This window comes from Motacilla alba, chromosome 8 (assembly GCF_015832195.1).
Source record: "Motacilla alba alba isolate MOTALB_02 chromosome 8, Motacilla_alba_V1.0_pri, whole genome shotgun sequence".
NCBI classification, from domain to species: domain Eukaryota; kingdom Metazoa; phylum Chordata; class Aves; order Passeriformes; family Motacillidae; genus Motacilla; species Motacilla alba.
The window spans coordinates 15,342,785-15,362,058 of NC_052023.1; the positions used below are offsets into that span (position 1 = coordinate 15,342,785).

General features: G+C 37.1%; 1 long non-coding RNA gene across 50 annotated transcripts in view; it reads right to left on the reverse strand.

The window, feature by feature from the left end:
- Positions 1 to 19,274, reverse strand: part of LOC119703709 — a 496,218-nt gene that overhangs the window by 433,108 nt on the left and 43,836 nt on the right. For 33 of the 50 annotated variants that reach the window (XR_005257713.1, XR_005257735.1, XR_005257725.1 and 30 more), the window contains one exon: positions 3,235 to 3,281. The exons of 1 other annotated variant lie outside the window; for it this stretch is intronic. This is a non-coding gene — a long non-coding RNA (uncharacterized LOC119703709). Of the gene's footprint in view, positions 1 to 1,273; positions 1,428 to 3,234; positions 3,282 to 7,329; positions 7,453 to 7,581; positions 7,794 to 8,110; positions 8,221 to 19,274 lie in introns of all 50 variants that reach the window. 16 more of the 50 variants (XR_005257737.1, XR_005257734.1, XR_005257727.1 and 13 more) reach the window with 5 other exon arrangements.

The following is a 19,274-nucleotide window of genomic DNA, read 5'->3' on the forward strand; positions in this document are numbered from 1 at the left end:
GGCTGAAAAAGCTGATAATAAATGATTTCCTTAAAAGTTCTCAGACTCCAATATGGCACTGAAAAGAACTAATATTCCTATACTACAACAGCGTATGTACTTCAGCCATCTCCATCCAGTCTCTGCTGCCACCCTCACCCTACCTCACCACAAAGCTGTCCTTGCCTTCTACTTTTCTTCTCTTCCAGTTGCTGCAGTCCTAATGTAGAGAAAGCTTTCCCTAACCTGAAGCTCCTCAGTAGACAGACAGACGAGCCAATCATCTCTTCATTTAATGCAGCTCATACACAAACTTCACAACATGACAGACACTTCAAATGAGCCAACCACCAGGCTGCACACAGCAGTTTCTAGGGCATAAGAGACACAGCTGATGGAAGAGATTGTTGGAGGAAGTCAGGAAGACAGGAAGCCATAGGTAATATCACAAGTGTCTTGCTGAAAACTGACAGCTTAATGCGTATGATACTACTGGTTATTTTCTGTATCTCAAGTCTAGGCCTTGAATAATTACTACTTACTACTGAGAAGCTAAAGTGGAAAATAGATTTTGCCAGAGTTAATAACAAAAGCTAATGCTATAGAAGTTGTGGGTAACATGCACCACCTCAGTCAGTCTAAAACATTCTACTTTCTAAGAACTGAAAGCTGATGAAAGTTGCTGTACTAATGGAACAAGACCAAGTTAATTCACCCACAGATAAAGCAGCTGGTATCATACACAAACCTTCTCGTGGGCAACCTCTCTCTGGGATAGGCATCAGGCAATCTGTTTCAGAAGCAGGCTTAAAAGATAGCTGACTCAGAGTCCCTGAACGAGCTTCCTATTAACCAACCAGAGATACTCAGCCACCAACTGGTGCCTTTTCCTTCGAGGAGAATGCAGCACTTCCACCAACTGTTCTCTTTTGAGGTGACTCACCTTGGTGACACTACTGTCCCTAGACATGCACATACTTCCATTTGTAACTCTCATGCCTGATGGGAGAAAATCTGCTGCGCTACAACACTGGAATAGTTTGTGGATTGTCACTTCCTTTTTTTAGCAAGACTTTTTTTTTTTGTCAGTTGTGTGGGAAATGCACTTCAGAACAGTTTTACTGCATTCTGTATACATCCTCCCATGCTCACAGCAAACTGACACTTTGTACTGGTTTGGGCTGAAGTAGGTCTTTTTCTTCATGGTAGCTTGCATGGGGCTGTGTTTTGGATTCGTGCTGAAAACAGCATTAATAATTCAGAGATGCTTTAGTTACAGCTGAGTAGGGCTTACACAGCATTGAGGCCTTTTCAGCTTCTCACCCCACACCACCAGCGAGTAGACCAGAAGTGCACAAGAAGCTGGGATGGCACACAGCCAGGACAGGTGACCCCAAATGATCGCAGGGATATTCCACATCATATAGCACCATGACCAGCATGGAAATCTGGGGGAAGAAGAAGGAAGTGGGACATGTTTGGAGTTATGGCTTTTTGTCTTCCCAAATGACCATTTTGCCTAATGGAGACCTCCTTCCCTGAAGATGGCTGAATACCTGCCTGCCTATGGGAATTGGTGAACAAATTCCTTGTTTTGCTTTGCTTGTATGCCTAGCTTTTGCTTTACTTATTAAACTGTCTTTATCTCAAGCCACGAATTTTCTGACTATTACTTTTTCTGATTTTCTCCCCTGTCCTGCTGGTGGAGGTGTGGGTAAGCGGCTGTGTGGGTGTGGGGCTTAGTGAAACCATGAAAAACCCACATGAACAGTAGTGCAGCTTCAGTAGAAGTCTCCATTGTTGACATTCTCCAACTCATTCTGTCCTGTTTAATCTAACTCATGTTTTCTTCACCCATTGTCTTAGTTTTCCTTGTTTCATTACATTTCCTTTAAAAGAGCTTGAGGCTTCAATCTAAGAAAGTTCAAGCAATAATTTATTTTTCTTTAGCAGATACTTTAAGGGTAGATCTCTCAACAGCATTCGTAAGATGAGCATTAACAGCAAATGAAACAACCTTCTTAGGAACAGAATCTAATAATGAGTTCTCTTGGTTTACTTCTGGATTGTTCTTGTATTAGGTACAGTATACAAATATAGTTAAATTAGGGTAAATTCTCTGCTTGCTTATGATCTCATCCTTTGCAGAACTACCACACCAGTAGTGTTGCATAGGCTATAAATCACTCGGATGTTCACGCTCAGTGTTGAATTTTCCTCACCAATTAAACAGGGGTTTGGAAAAGCTCATCATGTGAATCCAAAAGTTCACATGATGAAAATTTTGGCACCGAGGTGAATATTCTCTATTAAGATGCACTACACAGAGAAGTGAGCAATATAATGCAGTGGTTCATTTTCCATCTAAGCAGAGTCTTGATTAAATACCTGTCTGTTCCTCTTACATGTAAATAGCTTGTATTTCAACCAACTGATTGCTCAATTACAGAGAGAAAGTTTGCAGACAGGAAACTGAGTTTATTCTGTGCAATATAATAGAACCACTAAAATTAGGTAAACTTCCAGGAAGCTGTACAATGGAATGCAATAACCACCTATAGCCTTAAGTCTTAATAAAAATGCTTATTTCAAACAGCAAGTTGTCATCAGTCAATGGATGATTTTTCCTTTTCATGTAGCATCAAAACCTACCAAGTTTCATTTGGAGTTTTCACTTTAGTTTTCCATTGTTCAAGTGACTTAATAGTCACAGTTAATAATCAAACAATAATTTTTAAAATTGTATTGCAGTAAGATGAAATGGTACACAGTAAAGACCATTGAAACTCTCCTAAAGAATTTTGTTCTTGGATAGATAAACAGTATTTTTTCTTTATAAGTAAATTAAAAAGTAGAAGAAATCTGTTCTGGGAAAATGAAAATAGATATTTTTGCTGTTTATCCAGGCTGAATTAATAGTGCTAGTACTCTCAAGGTAACCTGACCTATTCCAGTGAATGTAATTCCTTGCTTTTCAACAAACATTTGAAAATTAGTTTTTCCACTTTATTAATCATATATTAAGTCTATTTCACTTACATCACAAGCTTCAAAGGTACTTTTTCTTCTAGCCTATCTCTGCGTTTCACCCTTAAAACTTGCTTTGCAGTTAAAACATCCATGCCAAAAGGTACTGTGTCATTCATACATTTTATAAAATAGAACCACAGCACACACATTTAAAAAAACACTAAAAATACACATATTTTCAGGAATTATTATTATAGGTGGTGTTCACATTGCTTTAGTACTTACCAGAAATTGTAAAGTGTTTTCAAGTGGACTGAAGAGCTTGACCAATCCTGGCAATAGAAAATAGACCAGAAGACAAAGTCAGGTGTTAATAAATTCCTTACAGAAAGACTCCAAGAGTCAAAGTCACATTTACTGCATGATTTGGAATTTAAACCATTCCTTTTTGACTCTACTTTCTTTCAGCAGATGTATTTGAGGTGTACAAACACTGAAAGTCTAGACTCCTTTTTACATAAATTTGATTTTTCTACCTTAATTATTGTTGATATTGTACATCATTTAGATGTGATTATGTTATATTTAAGTATTCCTAAATGAACTCACATTAATCTAGTTACCTAAATTAGAGTAGAAAAAATATTTTAATGTGACATCCTGTTAATTTGTTCCTTTGGTACTTTAGTTTTGCATCCCTGGGGCAATAAACCATATCCCATCTAATGCAAGAGTTTCAAAGCTCCAATACAGTACATAAACTTAGGATCACAGGAACTGCCAAACATGATCAGAACCACAGGCTATTTAGTCTCACATCCTATCTCCTGCAGGGAAGATGCTCCAGGGAAAGGTGTAAGAAACCCACCAGTAAGCGGTAACAAAATATAACCTGCAATGTGGTCATCCAACACAAACAATGGAAATGGTGATTTTAAGCACAGCTACCATAAGAACAGAGATTTAAAAAAATAATTATAAGTAATCACTTTAAAGAATACAGGGATTTTTCTATTATGTAAATTTCCATTCCAGTGACACTTTGATGCAACTGTGATATTCCATCATGGGCTACAAATAAAATTATTTCTCAGGACACAGCTACGGAAAAGAGAGAAAAATGTGCATTTATTCTATATAGTGCTCTTAAAGAAGTGTTTTCAAGTGGCCCACACATTTTCATTCAGGGGAAATGCTTTTGCTTATGCTTGCTGAAATCAGTAGTAAAACTAATTATACTGTCTTTGGTTTAGAAGGGCAGAATGGAAAGCAAAATTTAGCCACTGTGAACCTAAGGACATACTTATACAGCTTGTGAACCACACAGAGGCTAATGATCTTAATCAACAACAGAATTACAGTAGTCCAAAGGTCTATATACAGACAGAGACCTGGTAATATCACAGCTGCAGGAGCCCCACTTCTCTTACTCCATCTGGAAAATAGTATTTCACTGGGGCTGAAAGGCCTGATTCTTGTTCTTATCTCTAGTCAAGACTTCAATCCCCATGAAAACTGAGAAGAGAGACCCTGGTTCCTCCTCAGTGAAAACTTTCTGAACAGCCCTTTTCCACATCTTCCAAGAGAAGGCCCAGCATAAAAGAAGTTACTTATTGAAGAAGGTTTGAAATGAATTTCCACAAAAAGCACAGGTCTTTTGCAATAAAACCTGCATCATATTTTACAGGAAAGGGGAAGGTCTCCTTGAAGCACATGAAACCAAGCCTTCTAGCAGTGATAAGGCTAGCTCCACATAATGGAACTTTGTTTTTTAATATTTTTTCTTGACATAGTAAAAGATTTTCAACTTTGAGAATTTTCAGAAAACTATATTTGGAATGCCACATGGCAGACCAGCAACTACAAATCTTTTTAGCTGTACACCTTTTTTTCTATAGTTTACAGTACAGTCTAATTACAAAAATAAATCACTTACTTGTTAATATCAAACTTTTTCTCCCACAAAGTCAGAGACAGATTATAATACTATATAATATTCTTCACTGCCATAACAGTCCAGTATGTCTCTACCCACAAACTTTTCTGTGATTAAATCCTCATTTTTCCTCAGTAAATATTTTCTTTTATTCAGCAGCCATATACTATAGACTTTTTTCAAGCAGCAGCAATGCTGCCTTAAGTTCCATTTTGAGATGAGATTTTAAGATTTTACTTTGAAGCTAACTTAGCTGCATGCACAGGTATCCTAAAAATGCAAGTCACATCTCACAATGTTCTTAAACTGGTTGATAAATCTGACAAATAGTCAAACTATGCAACAACAGTGGCCAGCCCATGATGAACAAAACCAGTGAATAAACAACTGAAAAAAAATTGTGGAATGTTTTCTCACATCTTGGAAAATTAAAAATACATCCAGGATACAGCTTTGTTCTGTCCTTGACAGTTAATTAAATATAGCTACCCAGATCATCTGCCAAGCTTGAAATTTGGATAATCATACCTGTAATGTAGAATAAACCTGCAAAGCAGCTGTGACTTACAGAATTATTCACTAGAATATGCTGGATCAGCATATTCATACTTTGCTCCTGACCATGAGAACAGAATAGAGACCTGTGGTTAGAGAGTGCAGGAGTAGATAACAGATTTGCCAGATCTTCTGGCATACAAAAAATGTTCAACAGCACAAGATGCAGAATTATCTGAAGTGATATAATAATTGTACTTCAAAAATAGTAGCCGACAATGTAGTCAAGAGTTGTTTCTTAGAGGGATTTTATAAGTGTGACATTTCTTACCTTTTCAATACTTAACCTTACTCTTGTCTCATGCATTTACTATCAGGACTGTTGAAAGAGTGTGCAGAAAAATGAAGTAGAAAAGAGCAGCACTGAAAACAATACTGCCTATTAAGAAATTATTAAAGAAAACTGTAAAATCTTGATTATAAGAAATTTATTATTTTGAAATCTCCAGGAAATAAACTCAGAATATAAAATAACTGTAGTACTGTCATGAGCTGGGAATTATTTTCACTGTAAGTGTGTAAATAGTAAAAAAGCAGAGCTCTTCCATATCAGTAAAGGATAAGTTAAGGAAGGTGATCTTTCCCTCCCCTTTCATCTTTCTTGTAGAAACAAATTATTTCCTTTTACAGTATCTTGCCTTACTCTTCTCTGAGAAGTTGGGAGCTTGAGCTTCCAGCCAGGCTAGATAATCTGCTAGTAACTACACTCTCTAGCACAGCCAAAATTGACACAAATGTCTCTTATAAAAACATTCACTTTTCTATTTTAAAAGGCGTATTAATATACGCACAGTATTTCTGTGGATCAGACGCAGAATATACTCACTGGTTGAAATTGGTTTTATGGCTCTTTGCTCTCCAAGAAAGTTACTGCTTTGGCTGAATTTTGCTTATGGAGCCATCCCATTTCTGCCTGATAGAGATTCGAAAAAACCAAATCTCCTGGGAAAATGTACTAGGCAACAGCAGGGACATGCTCACTGAGATCAGATTCAGTTGTGAAAAGGGGAAAGAAATGTTAAGGTTTTTTTAAAAAAAGTTGTTTTGACATATGGTCTTCCTTTGTACATAAGACAAGTAAGTTTGAGAAACTGTTTCACTGTACCACATATAGGACCCTGTAGGGCTTTTCCAGATGAAAGGAAAAGATAGCAGTGTGATCTGCACAGGTGTCCACAGGAGTCTAATCAGAGAACACTGGGACTGCAGAAGGCAGGCACCAAACTAGAGAACCATTACTGCAAATGATGACAAATAGATGGAAACAGCTTGGTTTAATGGTCAGACCTTAAAGTGAACTTGTAAGATCTATATGCAGTAAAAGTCTTTAATGCTTTTGCACTGAAGAAATTGATAAGAGGATCAGTGATATACAAGGGAATATGGAGTACCACAGTGCTATTATAGTACAGTTATTTCTAACAGGAACACTATCTTAATGACTTCTTTGTAGATGTTTTATAACATAATCAATTGTTGGAACACACGTGTGTGTGACGCCTACAATGTCATGCCTAAACCCAGGTTCAATTGGACATGTAGGCTGCAAAAACTGATGGAGTTATGACATCTCTCACCTCTACAAGTCTTTCTGTGACTCTGAGCACCTTAATGTTTTTATAAATCTGGTCTATGTCTACTGCAACAGAGGGACTGATTTCTACATGGAACAACACAGCTACGTATGAATTGAAATTTCTTGTAAAAACATTTATTTCATCTATTTCTAAATAACTGCACTTCTGAAGTACAGAATCATGGAATTGTTAAGGTTGGAAAAGAGCCCTAAGATCATTGTGTCCAACTGTTAACCCATGAACCACCATGTTCGCCACTAAACCATATCCCCAAAACATATGGTAAGTTAAGACTAACAAAACTTTCTTTACCATTTCCAGAGAAAGTTGGTTCCCGTTTCCAAATGGCTATTTACTGAAAAACACATTCAGAAAACTGAAGCAAGTCTTTGGAACATGGGAATCCTTAAAGCAGTAAAACTTAATTCCCCAGATCTGTAAAAATAAATGTGTTGCATTAATAAATATTTTCAATTGTGTGCTGTGCAAAGAGTCTGTAAGCAGGCCTTTGACCCTTTACACCAAGAAAAAGTAACAGGAAATTCTAGGAAAACAGAAACATACCAGTGCTGGACACACAGTGGGAGGTGCTCTCAACTCCAGTGAAGATTGTAAAAGGTGTCTGACGGAAATTGTTCCATTTATTACTTCTTATTTAGAAAGCAATATATACCTTTGCTTTATATTTCCCAGTGCCTGGGAACCATGGATTTTACATGTAGGTAAAGCAGAAGACTGAATGTTCCTCAGCTGGCTGAACTTACCCACTCTCTTCACTGAAAAGCAAAACAGAATTTGACCCCTCCTGAATCTGTAATTAATCTTAGTAAAAAATCCTTTCATACTTGAGACATCACTGGAAAGAATGTTTGCATAATAGTTCCAAAATGCTAGTACTATGGGTGGATGTTTTATTCATTTATACATAAATATAAGCATATATGAGACAGAGCATATATAGCATATATGAGACAGAGCTTGGTTCAAAGATCCCCTATCTAATGATATTTCTATAAGTTTAATCATACACAGTAAAATAGTGGGTTTTTTCCACTGAGGAGAGAGGTAAAAGAATCAAAGTTTCATAAATTACCAGTGGCATGAGATGGCCAGCTTAAGACATCATAAGGATGCTTGATCACCTTTGAAAACCTAGAGCAGGCACCCAAATTACTCTCCACTCTTGAAAAAACAGCTTGCTCTCTGAAATAGCATAAATATAGAGCATATGGTCGTCATACCACAAGAATAACATAGAGGAAAATAACTAAGATACTACAGTAGCTAAGCATGGTAGAACTGCAGCACAGAAGGAACAGGGCACACTGCTATTCAAAAGCATTGACTTGTTTGGCCTATGTGTTTCAACGGGGACAGACACAGTCTACCTGTTCTAATGAAAGAAGGCTGCACTACCCACCATCAACCCAGAATGCAAGAGCTGTCTTTGGGCATTCAGAGCACAAAAAAACTTGTTACTGCTCCTCTATATGTAGCTTCTTGCAATGCAGTTAAAATGTGGCTTTTTATACAAGCTGTGTTACAAGATAATTTCTCCTAAAAAATAAACTCATGAAAAATACTCTTAAAAAAAATGCCTGATCTATGTTTTCAGCCCACATAGATATTAAACCTAGTTTCCTAGACCCTGAAAAGCTAATTATGCATTCAATTAGAGTTTCTTAATAAAGATTAAAACTCTGAAGTCTATTACAGGCCCATATTTAATTCAACTGCCATTTTATCCATGCCATGAAAGTGTGAGTGGTAACAATGAATATAAATTATAATACATGCCATAGAGTGAATGCTATTTGTCCAAGTACGTTACTATAAAGAATTAAATTTTGCTATCGGTTCCATAATCTAGTTAAAATTGGTATTCTTTATTTGGTCTTTCAATGTAGTCCAATTTCCTACTTTGAAAAACAAATTCTAGGGAATAAAGAAAAGAGATTAATTTATCATTAAGACTCTGCTTAATTGAAGTCAATTCCGAACAAACTTGAATTCAATTTCTACTCATTAAATTGAATGTGCTCTGCGTTTCTCTCTGCATTGCTTTGAGCAAGCAGCTGAGAACAAGGGACTAACATCAAAATTATTAAATTGAGGAGATTTTATTTGGTCTTCACATGCCAGAGCTGCTTTGATGAGGAGCTGTTTTGGCACTGAAAGGAAACGAGAGCAGCTGGAGGAAAAATCAAATGAAACTAAGCCTCGGAAAATTGAAGAAAACGCAAGCTTAATAATATTTAATAATTAAATTTCCACAAACAATAGCGGCAAATGAAGTAATCTGCAAAGTCTGTGAACTCATTTGCATAATTGATGCCGGTCCCCTGTAAATGAATAATGAAGATAATAAAAGATGTTTCTAAAAATGGGCACAATAACAGCAAATTTCATCAAGCCGCGCGCTCTGATTAATCTGCTCTTGCAAATCAGCAGAGAGGGGGGACGCGTGATTACCCGCGCGGCGGCCGGCAGCAGGCGGCAGCCTGGCCCCGGCCCTGCACCTGGCCCCGGCCCTAGCCCTGCCCCGCCGCCGGCTTCCGCGCCCGCCTGAGACTCGGTGGCAGCACCGGCGGCCTCCGCGGGCGGCATCGGGCGCGGGGCGAGCCTGCAGCCCGGCGCCGCCGAGCCCGAGGCGCCCCGGGGGCCCCGCGCCGCTGCGGCTCGGCCCCGGGGGCAGCGGCGGGGCCGGGGATGCCTCCGAGCCGCGCGGGCGCGGAGCGAAGGCCTGTGCGCCCCTCGTCCGCCGGGGCGGCGCGGCCGGGAGCGGCCGGGGGCCGAGGCTGCTCCGCCCGTGCCGGGAGCCGCCCGCTCTGTCCCGCGCTTGGGCCAGGGCAAAGCTCTGCCCTTCAGGCTGCCCTGGGCAAACAGCGGCGTCCCACTCAGCGACCTTCCCGCAAGCCCGAGGGCTCTCCTAGAAAGCGCAGTTTCCAGCCGCCCGGGCCAAGGGCTGGTGTGTCACTGCCTGATAGGGCCCTTCAAGACTGGACAAGGTCTAGCTCGGGCCACTGAGCACCTGCAGTTTCAGCGCAGCCTTTCAGCCCTACCAACACTCATTTATTTCTAAGAATAAGCCTTGCCATGTGTGTACCATCCAACCTTTACACTGATGGAGCCCCTCATGACACAACGCATCGCCCAACACTTCACACAGCGGTCTCTGCTCTTCACAGATGAAGAGTAAGTGCCACCAGTACAAACTGCTGGCCAGGTTGCTATCTGGCTCAAGTGTTGGTAGCCGTAAAATACTACTTTCAAACATACTACTCAGTTTATCCTGATTTATCTACTCCCACAAGGATCCCACTCCACAGATTTCACTGGCATTAATTAGTGCTTTTCACAAGACTGGAATTTTTCACAGATTGGGGGAAAAAAAAAATTGAGAAAACAGTTATGCTGCTTCCTGAAGCTGATGCATAGGCTGGCAGTGGACGCTATGCATTGGAAGCAGGAAAGTATTCCACAAAGCAATATCTTTTTAGAATACAGTACTACACTCTTTTACAGCATTTAGAAATATTCATTTAGGAAGAAACTACTTCACTGGGATTACTCATAGGACTGTTTACAGAATCAAGCCCCAAACTGTTATTCTGTAGATACAGTTTACTTATCAGTTGCCTGAAACAAGTGATCTGTCAGACCATTAAACAATTTCATTGAATGAGAACTTTTCACTGTATGTAACATTAAGCGCTTTATAGCCAAAGTACAAGATACTCTCTATTTATATTGCACAAATTCTTTTACCCAAATTATGATCAATCCACCTTAACAACTAGGATTTGTTTGAAGTAAAGAGCATATATTTCATTATAGAGTGAAAACTCCAATACTAGACACTCCTACGAGAAGTCTTTTATATCAGTCTAGTGAAAAACAAACAAAAAAAAAAAACCCCAAACATCATTTTCTCTTGTTTATGGTCATTTTTAAGCTGCAGTTCCATCTATTTAATTTGGTGGAAAAACACCACCTCACTCCCTTAAACATGAAGAAGACTGCCTTTTGTGGTAAGTATATCCCCTTCGTCTTTCCTTTTGCATTGATACAAAACAATTGTTTAAACCTAGTTATTAAATCTATGTACAGCACTATATGCACCTGAAATACAGTTTGATATATCATAATTAATACAAAGATCTCATGGATAAACTGCATTCAGTACATACAAAAGCAGTTAAGCCATTCAAACTAGAATGAGCAGTTTTTTCATGAGCATGATGGATACCCGCAGACCTGCATGGCAAGAAAGAAAAAGGTTTGATTGTGTTATTAGGCATATAGGTAATTGTTTCATTAGGGAAATAGGGACAGATCCCACTATACAGAATACAAATCTATATTTTGCAGTTAGGAAGATAGCTTTTAATTCTATCCTTTTTTTTATTTTCTTCTAATACTCGAGGAATAATTCCATTCCCAGTGTAAGTCAGCCTTAGAAGTGTTACAAATTCAGCAACTTTGCCACTGAACCGAAGGATACTCCTTTTGGCTGTGTCTCAGTGAAGTACAACATCCGCTGCACATAAGCACAAAACAGGCAAGAGCCAAAGGGACAACTGAGAAACATCAACCAGTTTTGTATGAACCAAGAGTCCTCCCACTAAACAGTACAACAACCATAGACCAGGACTCAGGATCCTGAGTCCAAGGGGATTGTAAATGTAGGAGTCAAAGATGCCACTAATAAGGGAGACTACATTAACAAATATGTGTGAATGTAACTTTGGATTCAATTTCTGATAGATGTGATGCATTTGCGGCCAAAGCTAGTTATTATAATGAATTGGGTTCTATGTTCTAAAAGCAGATGTTTGGTTAAGTAGTACTTGCAGTTCTCAGATGATAATATATATCAATATAAATCTGATTTTATTTTGGACAATCGTCTTTTACTTCCTCCTTTTTTTGAGTGCTATCATTGTTACACTGTTAGAAGTCATTATCAAAACATCTTTGTCTGACTGTAGGACTGGGAATAATTAGATTTAGTCCAGTCCAGTCCAGTCTAATGACTCTGGTGCATTGACTTAAGACCTGACCTTTGTTGACTAATTAAAAGGATTCTGTATCCGATGCAAGTGTTGTGATTGTTTTTTATGCCCTACGGCACTTTTGGTCAGAAAAAAGATTCTAGTTTGCTATTCTCTGCATGTTTTAGTTGAGGTATTGTCCATCTTTGAAGAGAAGTAAATGTGTTGTTAATTCTTTGCCTTTCCATCCAAAATACAGTTTAAAAATTTTCTTACATTCTCACCTCAATGAAACACTAATTCAGAGATCCTGAGCCTGTGCAATATCTGGATAAACTTATGATTTATAAAAGCAGGAACAGTTCTTATTAATGGAGTTTTTTTTCTTTCCTTTCTCCCTTTCCTCTGCTTTCCCATTCTTAGAATGCCTATGAATCCCATGTTCTGCTTCATCAAACATTCCAGTATTGCATCTACATAGACACTATCCAGACAGCATCCTAAAATACAGATCTTCAGCATATCCTGGTTTTTGTCCCCCCAGTGTTCCAAAGAAAAAGTGACAGAATTTAGCAACTCTTACAGGAAATTTATCCGTTTTAAGCTTCACTTGGTTTTAGCTGACAGTTTTCAGGCAGAAGCAAAATTACATTGCTCTTAGTACAGATTGGATGAGCTCTCATTGCAATGGGAGGAAAGGATTAGGGCTCATTCTTCCTTCACCCCTGATTTCTACTGTTCCTAAGTGGAGTTGGTGGGTGTTATCTGCAGAGCCTCTCAGTAAATCTTGCCAATATCTTCATAGGCTGAGTCAATCTGGGAAGCTGTGTTAAGACTTTTTGTACTCCCTTTATCATTCAGCTGCCATGTTTCCCTCTATAGTCACAGTTAGCCCGTCAATGTACTTGCTGTGAAACAAGGTTTCTGTGACCATTCCAGCTGGGTTTTTTTCCATCAAGTGCATCTTGAAATTGTGTATGATGGTCTTCCATGTTAACTGTCCCTAAAGACTGTAAACTTCAGCTAAGTGTTCTCCCATATTAAAAAAAAAAAAAAAAAAAAAAAAAAAAAGAAAAATTCAAAATTGGTCAGCTGATGTGACTTCTATCATACTTTTGGATTTCTTCCTGTGGGAGATTTCTCTTCAAACCTTACGCCATTACATTGCCTAAGTTGAGTTTTGAGGCAATTTTCATGTTTTAAATGTTCCTTTTTATTTGCTAGTCTGAGCTGTTCCTAGATTAGTAATGGAGAAGACAGATATAAAGGTGTCACATATACTTCTGACCTAGCTTAAAGATTGATGAAAGTATCACTAGAGACGGTATTTCTTCTACCAATTCTCATAACTAGGGCTCATAGTGTTACATATTTAGTCATAGTTGGTGACATTTGGTTATGCAACATGCTTTTTTCCTTTCAGTAAAGGAGATTTATTGTTGTGCTATACTAACTTCCATATAACAGCAAGGAGCAATGGACAATCACAGTAATCTTATTGGAAAGCTGATGTTGAAGGGTTATTTTGCCGGAATGTTAAATTGACTATTTAATTGCACAAACAGCATTACACAGAATGATGAAAATCCAAGGGGAAAATCTTCACCCAAGAATAGTAGTGCTAGTAAAAAACATTCCGGGGCAATTCTCTCTGGCTTGTTCAGCATCATCAAACCATTAATTCTAGGTGATACTTTCAATGACAGTCCCTCAGAGGAACAATATTAGGCATTCTCTTGTATGATCTTCACCTTGTATGAAGAGAATGAATAAAAAATGAAGTTCTTCACTGTGAACTATACCCGACTAGCTATTTTCATTTAAAAAAATGTTTATTTTACTTTGACAGTCTGAAGGTTAAATTAACTCTGAGTTTTCTGTTCCACCATGAAGCTAGTGGGAAGACTCAGAGGGTACTGCTGCCTCTTAAGATGGTAAAGGAGGCAATAAAATATAGCTGAAATGTTAATACTCTAACACGATTAAATGTCTAAGTCACAGACTCATCAAAAACTTTCTGATCAGTGATGCTTTCTTCTGTCTAGAGCATACAAGATTTTGATTACTGATACAGAGCCAAAGAAAATAAAAATTAATTAGGATGCTGCTTCAAAATAAACATTCCCTGGGATGCATTTTGAATGCCATGCAATATTTCCTATGCATTCTACAACGTGTCTGTATAACTTCACTAGAGAAACTGTTCCTGAGCCAGATACAGAAAAGATTTAGGTTCTTGTATGCATTTAAGGATTTGATCCCAATTTACTGCCACTGCCTAAACAAGAGAGAATATTTTGACCACCCAGATTATGAAAAAAGCATAAAAGTGTATTGCCATACATATGCCTTTCTCCTTCTTAATAAAACCCCATAAGCAGAAATTGGGACATACTCTGCAACACAAATTTTCTAATTGCCTTCTCTCTGTTGTTAGTGACTTTTAACTGAATTCACATGGACAGAGGGTTTTCTAAACAGAGAGGATTTTTTTGGAAAAAGTTGAAACTAGCAGTCTTTTAGCTGAGGTTACCAAAATCTATGTGGAGAATAGCATGTGTCACTGCAGTCATGTCACAAAATACACACACTGCACTGGGCAGCTACACTGAGAGTCATACCAGCTTTTTCTAGAATAAACTTGTAAAGCAGACCAGTAGCAGAGATATTTGCTACCAGCTCATAGAGAAATTAGTTCAGAGCCTTTTGAAATAATTTTTCTGTGCTCTAGCTGATAAACCACAGCCTATTTATTATACTATTTATGTCTCATTGTTCAAAATGTACTTGTCTATTATGAAGGACTGCTACATTGCTAACTGAATGAAAATCTTAAATACACAGAGTCCTACCAACTCTTTGTAGAATATCTTTGGAAAGTGTATCTGCAGCTGGATATTCAGACTGACTAGTTGTCTTAATTTATGCAAATATAGCCTATAGCTAAAAGCTTTGTATATTTGTTTCCCTATGGTATTAGTATTCAAAAAATGGGACATTCTTTCAAGGGCATTTTATAAATGCAGAACTATAATTTATATAGCAAATTAATGCTTATACAAAATGTGTGCACTGAGCTACAGATTAACATATTTAATTTCACTATTACCTGCAAACCTATTTTTTTCTATCCACTGCTCTAATTAGCCATATAAAATCAAGTCAATATATTGTAAGCAATTATTTTAGTGGGAGTAGAAAAAGAATCTGAATTAAGTATATGGTAAGAGATAATATCTTAGGGAAATTAATATACTCATTTGTGTCAAGAAAAATGTGTTCCAGCTAAATTTTATAAGTTACTTTGGAGTTCAAACATATGACTCATGTAGAAGCTGTAGTTTTATAGCTCCTAAGATGTTTGACTGTGGATCTGCTTTAAAGTTCCTTATTAATGTGCCAGTGCTCATTCTTTGAGATCTACAGATTGTCAGTAACTACTGCCATTTCATACTGTGAAATTTTTCCTATTATGAATATTCACTCCCCCTACAGTCAAATGTGCAAACTGTTAGTACCTCTGTATGTTAAAAGAAGGGTTTTTTCCATAATTTACATGTATAAATCACACCTGGTTCTTCATATTTTTATTATTCATTTTTATTTTTGTAACTATTTACTTGAGAGAATTAAATGATAGTGAAAATCAAAATGCAACCTTCCTTTCACCAAAATCAAAAAGTAATCCTATAAAGAGTAATTTTTTTCTTTACCGTTTTACCCTCAAAAAGTATGACAACTAAATGTGAAAAGTAAGAAAAGGAGTAAGGAGTAAGAAAAAGAAAGTGATCCATGTGATGATGAACTTCAGCTGTTTCCTCCTAATAAATTTTCCAATTCTGATGGTATTCAGACAGCACAAACCATTTTCTAGCAGTGAGAGCATTTAGCTGATCAAGTTGCTGCAATTCAGGATTTTGCACTCAGTTTCAATTGTGGAGTCTGCAATATATGCCACAGTTAAGTTCCTTTTAAAAGAAGGATAACAGGCTCAGTTCCTCTTACTTCTTGCGCATGATCTTAGAATATTCTGCACCATACAATGCTAACTACATGGAAGTCTGATGACTGCATAACTAGCTTTTGGCCTTAAAGCAACTCTTCCCCATTTCTTGGCATAGAACTTGCTGTCTGACATAGCTGCCTTATACTTCTACTCTGCCCTGGGAGATAACATGGAATCTTATTGCTTGGAAGGGCCTCCCTAAAAAGTCAAGCAGAAAATAAAATCTTTTAGAAAAGGTGCAAATAATTGGATTATGTTTTTGCCTTTTTGCCTCCAGCATCACACAAGAATAGCTAATGCACAAGAAACTTCCTGGATCTAGAACTGTGAAGAAAAGTCTTCCCATCTCATGAAAATTCAAAGCTTCCAGATGCTTTACTGTTTCCTATCTGAATAAATCAGTGAACAGAACAACAATATAGTGCACATAGGTATGTTCTGGTTTCCCTTAGCATTCTCTCACATTCCAGCTGAGCATCCTGGCCACTTGAAGTCTGAGGTAAGTCATTCTCAAACTACCCACTGTAGCCTTTTTATCTTCTATGAACAGAAAATTTTCATTTGAAGAACCTGTACCTGGGCAGAACATCAACTACTAACCAGCCTTAAGCAGCTGTATTATATATATTTAAAAAACCCACATATGCACTGATACATTCTCCTATGAAACAGCTGGGTTTGGAGAAATCATCATCTCAAGTGAAACTCATTCTGTTTTACAAATTCAAAATAGTTTCCCCAACTATAGGAGGAATAATCCCCAATCTTCTATATTAATGTTTACAAGTAAAAGAAGTGTGTGCAAAATATTTTAATTTAAAACTTTCCTTAACATTTTAGGACAAATTGGCAACATAGCCTCCACCCAATCTGTAAAAATATGTGGAAGAACTTCCAATGTGACAGCTAAACTTGCACTCAACATAAAGTGCAGTAGGAGTGACAGAAAAAGTGACAGACAAATTAAAGAGCTACCTCTGTTTTAGCAATTTTTTTGTGACAGCATTTTACAAGTTTGCTGGGCAATTACTCTGAAATGACAGTGTACTGCTGAACAGGTAGTACACTGAGTACATAAAAGAACTTGTCAATAGCTTTCAAACTCATAGGGGCTTTAGTATATATCATTACATCATTAAAATATTAATTTATATCAGCTTTTACAGATGTAAAATTGTTGCTGCATCTATTTTGCTAATTAACTCTGACATTTATGCTTTTGCATAAATGTTAAATACTTCAGAGATGGTTAATTTCTACATGCTAGTTAGTAGCCTGTGGACTATATCAACCTGCTTGTAATATCAGAACCAAAACACTAAGTACCCAAATATGGCAAACATTTGGGTCAGTGATGCACTTTTGCATGTAATTTTTCTTCCTCAGTTTTTTCAGCTATCTAAGTCCAGCTTTTGGGGGGCTGTAAATTTTTTTTTCCATGCAGCATTTTAAAGGCATGTTCATTTTATTGTAGCAGAAATTATGTGAAGTATGAGTTAAGATTTTTTTTCAAAAGAAAACAGTTTGCCTACAAAGCAGATACAAATATGGTCATGTAACAGAAAATAAGTAATACTACTGAAGAAATATTTTGCATCTGCTTTATATTACATATCTTCTGTGTGCTTTTTTGGTACATATTTGCTCAATATTAATAATGTACCACTTTAGCAGTTTAAAGATTCTCTGCATATTTCAGAATAGGTTTTCTTTTCCTCACACCTATCAGAGGTTTTCCAATCACTTCAAAGAAGTACTCTCCTAATCTTCCCAGACAAAGTGACTAGTTACATTTTTCATCACATTACTCTGGCTGATGAGGTGTTAGAATAAGATGATCCAAACTTAGTTTATATCAGAATTATTCAAGTGATTCTAATGCCTTTAGCAAAAAATATTAATCCTGGACAAACTCTGCTCATGGACAGTCAAGGCACAGATAAACAGGGCTTTTCACTTCCATTGTACAAGTTCTACTTTAGTATTGTCCGGAAATTATCAGGTGTAAGCTGGCCTGAGTTAAGTTCCCTGTAGGAAACCAGTACTGAAACAGATGGAGATATACAATACTACAATATTTTGTTATTACATTTTTATATATATAATTATATATATATAACTATTATATATATTATATATATTATATATTATATATATAATTATTATATATATAATTATTATATATATATTTTGTTATATATATAATATATATATTTTTTGTTATATACTGAAAGGCCTTATGAGCCATCCAGGACTCTCTTCTATCTCATCAATACTTTTAATGTTAGTGTGTAAATGTGAGGGAAAAGGGAAATGCTATCCAAGAGGATTTCCTATCAATCACCTCAAATATCTCACATTGTTCTCTTTCCCCAGCCCTTCATATGGATTTTTACTTGGTGTCATCTCATGGCACAGGTTTGCATGCTTGACTTTGCATCCTGCTGCTACAGAACAGAGCCAATGTGACAGCCTAGTACCAGTGACATAAATTTTCAGAAATTCTTAAACATTTCTAGTTTTAAAAAGCAACATATTGAGATAGTACTGATAGAGGTAAAGCCTGTTCAATGTTTTCTGAAATTAAAGTGCTTTTTTAAGCAACATAACTGTGATTAAAGATAGGCTATAGGTGGAGTGTTTCCCAATAGTACTTGCTCAAACCCACACTCAGATAATTTTCTTCATTCAGACAGAATGTGGGGAAGATGTTTCCAGTGAAATCATACCCAGTCCTGTAGGTGAAGTGTACTCTGGAACTCTGGTGCATTGGCTGCAATGTGTCTAAAGTCCTGTAACTATCAATCTCAATCCCTGCCCTCTACCTGTTTAAAGACATTGCACTGCTGAGGAGTAGTTCACAAACTCCCATCCACTACTCACAAAATGTATGAAATTTTGCACCTTACGATTCTCTTTCACCTCAAAACCCAGTTCTGTTTAGATACTGCAGTATCTAGATTCATGCCAGTAAGTACAGCACTACCACAAAATAACACAATAAGCCCAGGTCTCCATTAGATCCTGCAAACCCGCAAATATGCAGGAGGTGTGGTATTGTGTTAAAATAGTAACCTTAATCTTAAAACATTAAAAATTAATATACTTAATACAGTAAAGTATAAGTATTATATAGTTATAGCTATTATACTTTATATAATTAATATAGTAAAGTTTAAGTATTTTAAACTTAAAATAGTAACTTTATTCTTAAAATAATTATTAAAAACTGAGTTCCAAATTCTGGAAGTTTGAGC